Source organism: Mustela nigripes, chromosome 4, assembly GCF_022355385.1.
Source record: "Mustela nigripes isolate SB6536 chromosome 4, MUSNIG.SB6536, whole genome shotgun sequence".
NCBI lineage: Eukaryota > Metazoa > Chordata > Mammalia > Carnivora > Mustelidae > Mustela > Mustela nigripes.
In genome coordinates, this window is record NC_081560.1 from 159,738,738 (window position 1) to 159,747,007 (window position 8,270).

Sequence of the window (8,270 nt, forward strand, 5' to 3'; positions counted from 1 at the left end):
TCTGCTCAGCAGGGAGCCTGCTTCCCTTCCTCTCTCTCTTTGCCTACTTGTGATCTCTGTCTGTCAAACAAATAAATAAAATCTTAAAAAAATTTAAAAAAAACATGGGCAAATTATTTGAATGGACAGATTACAGAAAAGGAAATGAAATGTTTCCTAAACTCATGAAAAGATCTTAGAAATAAAAGGTACAAATTAGAACTATATTATATTCCTTTAAGCCTTGATTGGTAAATGAAAAGATTTTAATGGAAGTATTAGCAAATGTGTGTGCCACACATTTGTGTGTGTGTTCTAAAGTTATCTTCTCCATGAAACCTGCCCTGAGATTCTTTTTCAAAGTTAATTAATTTATTTATTTATTTGAGAGAGAGAGGCGGGGAGGGGCAGAGGCAGAGAGAAACTTTAGTAGACTCTAAACTCAGCAGGAGCCTGGCCCAGGGCTAGATCCCATGACTCTGAGATCACACCGGTGCCAAAACGATGAGTTGGATGGTAAACCAACTGTACCACCCAGGCACCCCTACCCTGAGATTCTTACTGAAACTTGTAAACTCTTCTCCATCATCACTTTCCCCAACTTTCAGCTTCTGAATCTCCTTACAATGTGTTTGCCACTTTGCACGTTTCATGTTAATTTACCTTTCTCATAAACCTAGGAGGTAGATAGCATCTGTATGAGTTTCCTAACACTGCTCTAACTAATTACCACTGAGTTAGTGGCTCAGAACAACACAGATTTACTTCTTATAATTCTGGAGTTCAAAAGTCCAATATCCATGTTCATGCTGGCAGGGCTGCTTGCTTCTGAGGCTCTAGGAAAGAACCCATTTCCTTCCCTGTACTGCCAATGTTTCTTGGTTCACGACACCTTCCTCTCATCAGTCCCATCCTCTTGCTTATCTTCTCCTACTTACGTTAATCTTCCTGGCTCACTTTCCTAAGGACTGTATGATGACAGATGGTAATTACATTTGGTAAATTACCTAGCTAATTTAGGTTAACATCCCCATTTTAAAATCCTGAAGAAGGGTGCCTAGGTGGCTCAGTCGATTAAGCATCTGCCTTCAACTCGAGCCATGAGCCAGGGTCCTGGGATGGAGCCCCACATTGGACTCCCTGCTCAGTGGGGACTCAGCTTCTTCCTCTCCTTCTATCCCTCCCCCACTCTCCCACCCCCTCCATGCTCTCTCTCTCTCTGACATGCATGGTGTCTTTCAAATAAATAAATAAAATCCTGAACTTAATCATATTTGCACAGTTCCTCTGACTTTTTAAGGTATATAATCAGTTAAGCATCTCCCCCCTGCGGTGCTCGATCTCTCTCCGTCAAATAAAGTCTTAAAACACAAGAGCAATCCTTTTCTTTTGCTACTCTCCCCCCTTTTCTAAAAAGAAAAAACAAAAAACTTTCCATTTTGTGTATCTCTTGAGAGTCATCTATTTGCTAGAAGGGATGCTGCCTGATTCATAAATCATTTACTGAAGCCAATTGGATCTTCAAATTTATTCAGCTGAATTTTTTTTTAACAAGGATTATTAAACTGATATTCTTTGAAGCCTTTCTTTAAAAAGAAACAGAAGCAAATCACACACAGACATCCCATTATTTTCCCCCCCTAGGATTATTAGATTTAGGATATCTATATCTTGTTTTTCTGTTATTTAAATGTAGTCACATTTGATGGTTGAGTTATAAGTCTAATCTCATAATAAATACGCAGACTTCTAAAGCTAGAAGGCTTTCTTCTATTGTTTATAAAGATAATTTTATTAAAGATAATTTAAAAGACCTCTCCTATGGTATTTGCAAAGAGCCAATTTCATTGTTCAAGCATGTCTAGTTCTCGGTGTTCTAAATGAGGTAAAACTAATTTAATGGTACTAAAAACCAGAGCAGTTGTTGCTTCCGAGGAGGGGGATTGCCATGAATAGATGTGAAGGAATTTTCCAGGGGGTTGAGATTGTTCTGTGCCTTGATAGGATGTGGTTATTTAGGTCTTGGTATTTGTCAAAACTAAGCTGTAAACTCAGCTCTTATCAGAAGGCCCCAGTGCTCCCCAGATAAGCAAGATGTTTAAGGCCATCTTAAAAAGGGAAGGTGTTTCAAGTCCCAAAAGTAAGCCTTTTCTTATATCTATTCTGATCTAGTATGGCCCTATGTTTATAGTTTACCCTAAACTATTAACTATGTATACCCTACAAATATAGGGTTTAAGAACCCTTATTGGGCTCCCCACTCAACAGGGAGCCTACTTCTCCCTCTCCTGCTCCCCCTACCCCTGCTTGTGCTCACTTTGTCTGGTGTTCTCTCCCTCTTAAATAAATAAAATCTTTTTAAAAGAGGAAAGAAATTGCTTTGGAGCTATATAACTGGTCAACCCCTCTGTTTTGGCCTTCAGCTAAGTTGGCTGTCAGCACCCACTGTCCCTTCCCAGCACCATGACCTGTGTGATTACTGTGCCATCTCACTGGCCTGGGCTGAGTTTCAACCAGAGCCAATGAGTGGCTCCAGTGGTCAGCGTGGCTTCTGAAGTGTCTCTCAGACCTTTCATTTTTCATTTGACAATGAAAGGAAACAATTTCTTAGTGACTTAAGTCTTTTTCTCCAAAGAATATAAAAATTCTTCTCCAAGCTTAGAATTTATAATATTTCACTTGAGAAGGAACTTTATTTAGGAGTTAGTTGACTCAAAAGATTTCCTTATTATTGGTAGTAGCGGCTCAGTAAATGTATTTTATTGATGAGTTTTGACCACCTCTTTTCATAAATTTTTCTTTGGCTCAAGTAAGTGACATGAAATCAGTGGGCACCCTCTCAACCTGCAAGCTGGAGGATAATCTCAGAAGATAGTACTGAAATTTATACTTAAAACAATTGTATATGTCAGTCTACTAAAAGACCACAAAAGGTGGCATGATTTCTCCATTAAAACTGATCATTGGGGGACACCTGGCTGACTCACTGAGTAGGCATGTAACACTTGATATCAGGGTTGTGAGTTTAAGCCCCACATTGGGCATACTTATTATTATTTTTTTTAATACAGCTGAGGGACGCTTGTATGGGTCAGTTGCTTAAGTGTCTGCCTTCAGCTCAAGTCATGATCCCAGGGTCCTGGGAACAAGTCCTGCATCAGGCTCCTTGCTCAGCAGAGAGCCTGTTTCTCCCTATCTCTCTGCCGTTCCCCCTGCTCATGTTCTGTCTCTTTCAGACAAATAAGTAAATAAAATACGTATTTTTTAAATTAACATATAATTTATTTTTTCAGGCATATAAGTCTGTGATTCTTCAGTCTTATACAACTCAGAGAGCTCACCTTAGCACCACAGTATACCCTCCCCAGTGACCATTACACAGCCACCACATCCCTCCCACCCCCTCCACTCCAGCAACCCTCAGTTTGTTTCCTGAGATTAAGAGTCTCTTATGGTTTTTCTCCCTCTCTTGTTTCATCTTGTTTCATTTTTCCCTGCCTTTCCCTATGATCCTCTGTCTTTTTTCTCAAATTCCTATATCAGTGAGAACATATGATAATTGTGTTTCTCTGATTGACTTATATCATTTAGCATAATACCCTCTAGTTCCACCCATGTTGTTGCAAATGGCAAGATTTCATTTTTTGATGGCTGCATAATATTCCACTGTGTATATATACCGCATCTTCTTTGTCCATTTATGTGTTGATGGACATCTAGGCTCTTTCCATAGTTTAGTTGTTGTGGACATAGCTGCTACAAACATTGGGATCACATGCCCCTTCAGATGTTTAGGGTATCTTTGCATCTTTAGGGTAAATCGTAGGGTAGCTCTATTTTCAACTTTTTGAGGAACCTCCATACTGTTTTCCAGAATGGCTGCACCAGCTTGCATTCCCACCAACAGTGTAGGAGGGTTACCCTTTTTCCACATCCTCAGCAACACCTGTTGTTTTCTGACTTGTTAATTTTATCCATTTTGACTGGTGTGAGGTGGTATCTCGTTGAGGTTTTGATTTGTATTTCCCTGGTGCTGAGTGATGTTGAGTACTTTCTCATGTGCCTATTGGCCATTTGGATGACTTCTTTGAAGAAATGTCTGTTCACGTCTTCTGCCCATTTCTTGATTGGATTATTCTTTGGGAGTGGAGTTTGGTAAGTTCTTTATAGATTTTGTATACTAGTCCTTTATCTGATATGTCATTTGCAAATATTTTATCCCATTCTGTCAGTTGTCTTTCAGTTTTGTCAGTTTCCTTTGTGTGCAAAATCTTTTGATCTTAATGAAGTTCCAATAGTTCATTTTTGCCCTTGCTTCCCTTGCCTTTGGTGATGTTTCTAGGAAGAAGTTGCTGCAGCTGAGGCTTAAGAGATTGCTGCCTGTGTTCTCCTCAAGGCTTTTGATGGATTCCTGTCTCACACTGAGGTCCTTCATCCATTTTGAGTTCATTTTTGTGTATGGTTTAAGGAAATGGTCCAGTTTCATTCTTCTGCATGTGGCTGTTCAATTTTCCCAACACCATTTGTTGAAGAGACTGTCTTTTTTCCATCGGACATTCTTTCCTGCTTTGTCAAAGATTCGTGGACCATAGTGTTGAGGGTTTATTTCTAGGCTTCTACTCTATTCCATTGATCTATGTGTCTGTTTTTGTGTCAGTACCATACTGTCTTGATGATTACAGTTTTGTAAGTTTGGAATTGTGACACCACCAGCTTTGGTTTTCTTTTTCAACTTTCAACTTTCTTTTTCTTTTTCAACTTTCCTCTGGCTATTTCGGGTCTTTTCTTGTTCCACACAAATTTTAGTATTATTTGTTCCATTTCTTTGAAAAAAGTTGATGGCATTTTGATAGGTATTGCCTTAATTGTGTAGATTGCTCAAGGTAGCATAGAGATTTTTGCAATATTTGTTCTTCTAATCCATAAGCATGGAACTTTTTTTTTTCATTTCTTTGTATCTTCCTCAATTTATTTCATGAATATTCTATACTTTTCTGAGTACAGATTCTTTGCCTCTCTGGTTAGATTTATTCCTAGGTATCTTATGGTTTTGGGTGCACTTGTAAATGGGATCGAATCCATAATTTCTCTTTCTTCTGTCTTGTTGTTTGTATATAGAAATGCAACTGATTTCTGTGCAGTGATTTTATATCCTGTCACCTTACTGAATTCCTGTATGAGTTCTAGCAGTTTTGGGGAGGAGTCTTTTGTCTTCCACATAAAGTACCATATCATCTGCAAAGAGTGAGAGTTTGACTTCTTCTTTGCCTATTTGCATGTCTTTTATTTCTTTTTGTTGTTTGATTGCTGAGGCTAGGACTTCTAGGGCTAATGTTGAACAACAGTGGTTATACTGGGCATCCCTCCCATGTTCCTCCCCTTAGGGGAAAAGCTCTCAGTTTTTCCACCTTGAGAATGATATTCACTGTGGACTTTTTGCAGATGGCTTTTATGATACTGAGGTATATTCCCTCTATCCCTACACTGTAAAGTTTTAAAGAAAAAAGGATGCTATCGGGCTCTCTGCTTGGCGGAGAGCCTGCTTCCCTCTCTCTCTCTCTCTCTGGCTGCCTCTCCGTCTACTTGTGATTTCTCTCTGTCAAATTAATAAATAAAATCTTAAAAAAAAAAGGATGCTATACTTTGTTAAATGCATTTTCTGCATCTGCTGGAGGATCATATGGTTCTTGTCCTTTCTTTTTTATTAATGTAGTATATCACATTGATTGATTTCCAGATGTTGAACCAAGCTTGCAGTCCAGGATAAATCCCACTTGGTCAGAGTGAATAGTCCTTTTAATGTATGGTTGGATCCTATTAGCTAGTAATTCGGTGAGAATTTTGGCATCTGTGTTCATCAGGGATATTGGTCTGTAACTCTCCTTTTTGGCGGGGTCTTTGTCTGGTTCTGGGAACAAGGTAATGCTGGCCTCATCAAAAGAGTTTGGAAGTTTTCCTTCCATTTTGATTTTCTGAAACAGCTTCAGAAGAATAGGAATTAATTCTTTAAATATTTGGTAGATTGCTCACTTTGGTAACATGTATACTAAAGGTTTGATAGAATTCCTGTGGGAAGCAATCCATCCTTGGGATCTTGTTTTTTGGGGGATTGTTGATTACTGCTTCAATTTCCTTCTGGGTCTTTTCAGGTCTTCCTGAAAAGGAAATAAAACCTTTTCAGGTTTTCCATTTCTTCTGGTTCAGTTTTAGTAGTTTATACATCTCTAGGAATACATCCATTTCTTCCAGATTGCATAATTTGTTGGCATAGAGTTGTTTCACTCATGAATTTTAAAATTCTTTAATTTCCTGGTTGACCCATTCATTCTTTAGTGGGATGGTCTTTAGCCTCCATGTATGTGAGTTCTTTCCAACTTTTCACTTGTGATTGAGTTCCAATTTCAAAACATTGTAGTCTGAAAATATTCAGGGAGTGATCCCAGTCTTTTGGTACTGGTTGAGACCTGATTAGTGACCCAGGATGTGATCTATTCTGGAGAATGTTCCTTGTGCACTAGAGAAGAATGTGTATCCTGTTGCTTTGGGATGGATGGTTCTGAATATATCTGTGAAATCTGTCTAGTCCAGTGTGTCATCAAAGTCCTTATTTCCCTGACGGATCTTCTTTTTAAAAAAAAAATTATTTATTTATTTGATAGACAGAAATTACAAAAGGCAGAGAAACCAGCAGAGAGAGGAGGAAGCAGGCTCCCCGCCAAACAGAGAGCCCAATGCAGGGCCCGACCCCAGGACCCTGAGATCATGACCTGAGCCGAAGGCAGAGGCTTAACCCACTGAGCGACCCAGGTGCCCCCCTGACAGATCTTCTGCTGAGATGATCTATCCATTGCAGTGAGGCGGATGTTAAAGTCTCCTACTATTATTGTATTGTTATTGATGTGTTTCTTTGAATTTATTATTAATTGGCTTTTATAATTGCTCCCATTTTAGGGGCATAAATATTAAATACTTAAATTGCCCCTTTAAATATGATAGAGTGTTCTTCCTCATTTCTTATTAGTCTTTGGTTTAAAATATAATTTTTCTGATATAAAGATTGCCATTCCAGCTTTCCTTTGATGCCCATTAGCAAGATAAATGGTTTTCCACCCCCTCACTTTAAATCTGGATGTGTCTTTGGGTCTAAACTGAATCTCTTGCAGACAGCGTATTGATAGGTCTTGCTTTTTTATCCAATCTGATACTCCGTGTCTTTTGATTGGAACATTTAACCCATTTATATTCAGAGTGACTATTGAAAGATAGGAATTTAGTGCCATCATATTGCCTGTAAAGTAACTGTTTCTGTATATTGTGTCTGTTTCTTTCTGGTCTATGTTACTTTTGGGCTCTCTCATTGCTGAGAGGACCCCTTTTAATAATACTTGTAGGCTGGTTTGGTCATCTGGTAGGCTGGAAGCTTTTTATCACTCCTTCTATTTTAGATGACATCTTAGCTGCATAAAGTGGTTTTGGCTGTGTATTTTTCTAATTTAGTACCCTGAATAGATCATGCCAGTTCTCTCTGGCCTGCCAGGTTTCCTAGATATATCTGCTACCAGTGTAATGTTTCTACCATTGTAGGCTATAAACCTCTTGTCCTGAGATGCTTTCAGGATTTTCTCTTTGTCTCTGACAAAATTTGCAATTTTCACTATTATATGTTGGGCTGTTGACCTATTTTTATTGATTTTGAAGGGAAGTCTTTGTACCTCCTGAATTTTGATGCCTGTTTCCTTTGTCTTGTTAGGGAAGATTTCCCCTAAAATTTGTTCCAGTGTACCTTCTGCCCTCCTCTCTCTCCCCCTTTCCTCTTCCTCTGGGATCCCAATTATTCTAATATTGTTTTGCTTTATGGTGTCAGTTGTCTCTCAAATTCTTTCCTCGTGATCCAGTAGTTATTTATCTCTCTTTTTGTCAGCTCTTTTATTCTCCATCATTTGGTCTTCTATATCCCTAATTCTCTCTTCTGCCTCATTTATCCTAGTAGTTAGAACCTAGCAGTTAGAGCCACAGTTTTTTTACTTCATCTCATTAATAGCTTTTTATTTTGACTTGGTTAGATTTTAGATTTTATTTATCCAGAAAGGAATCTCTAGTATCTTCTATGCTTTTTTCAAGCCTGGTTATTATCTTTATAATCATTAATGTGTATTCTAGTTCTGCTATCTTAGTAATGTCCATACTGATTAAGTCCCTGGCAGTCAGTACTCCCTCTTGTTCTATTTTTTGAGGTGAGTTTTTCCATCATGTCATTCTGTTTAGAGAAGAATAGATGTAGGAGAAAACAA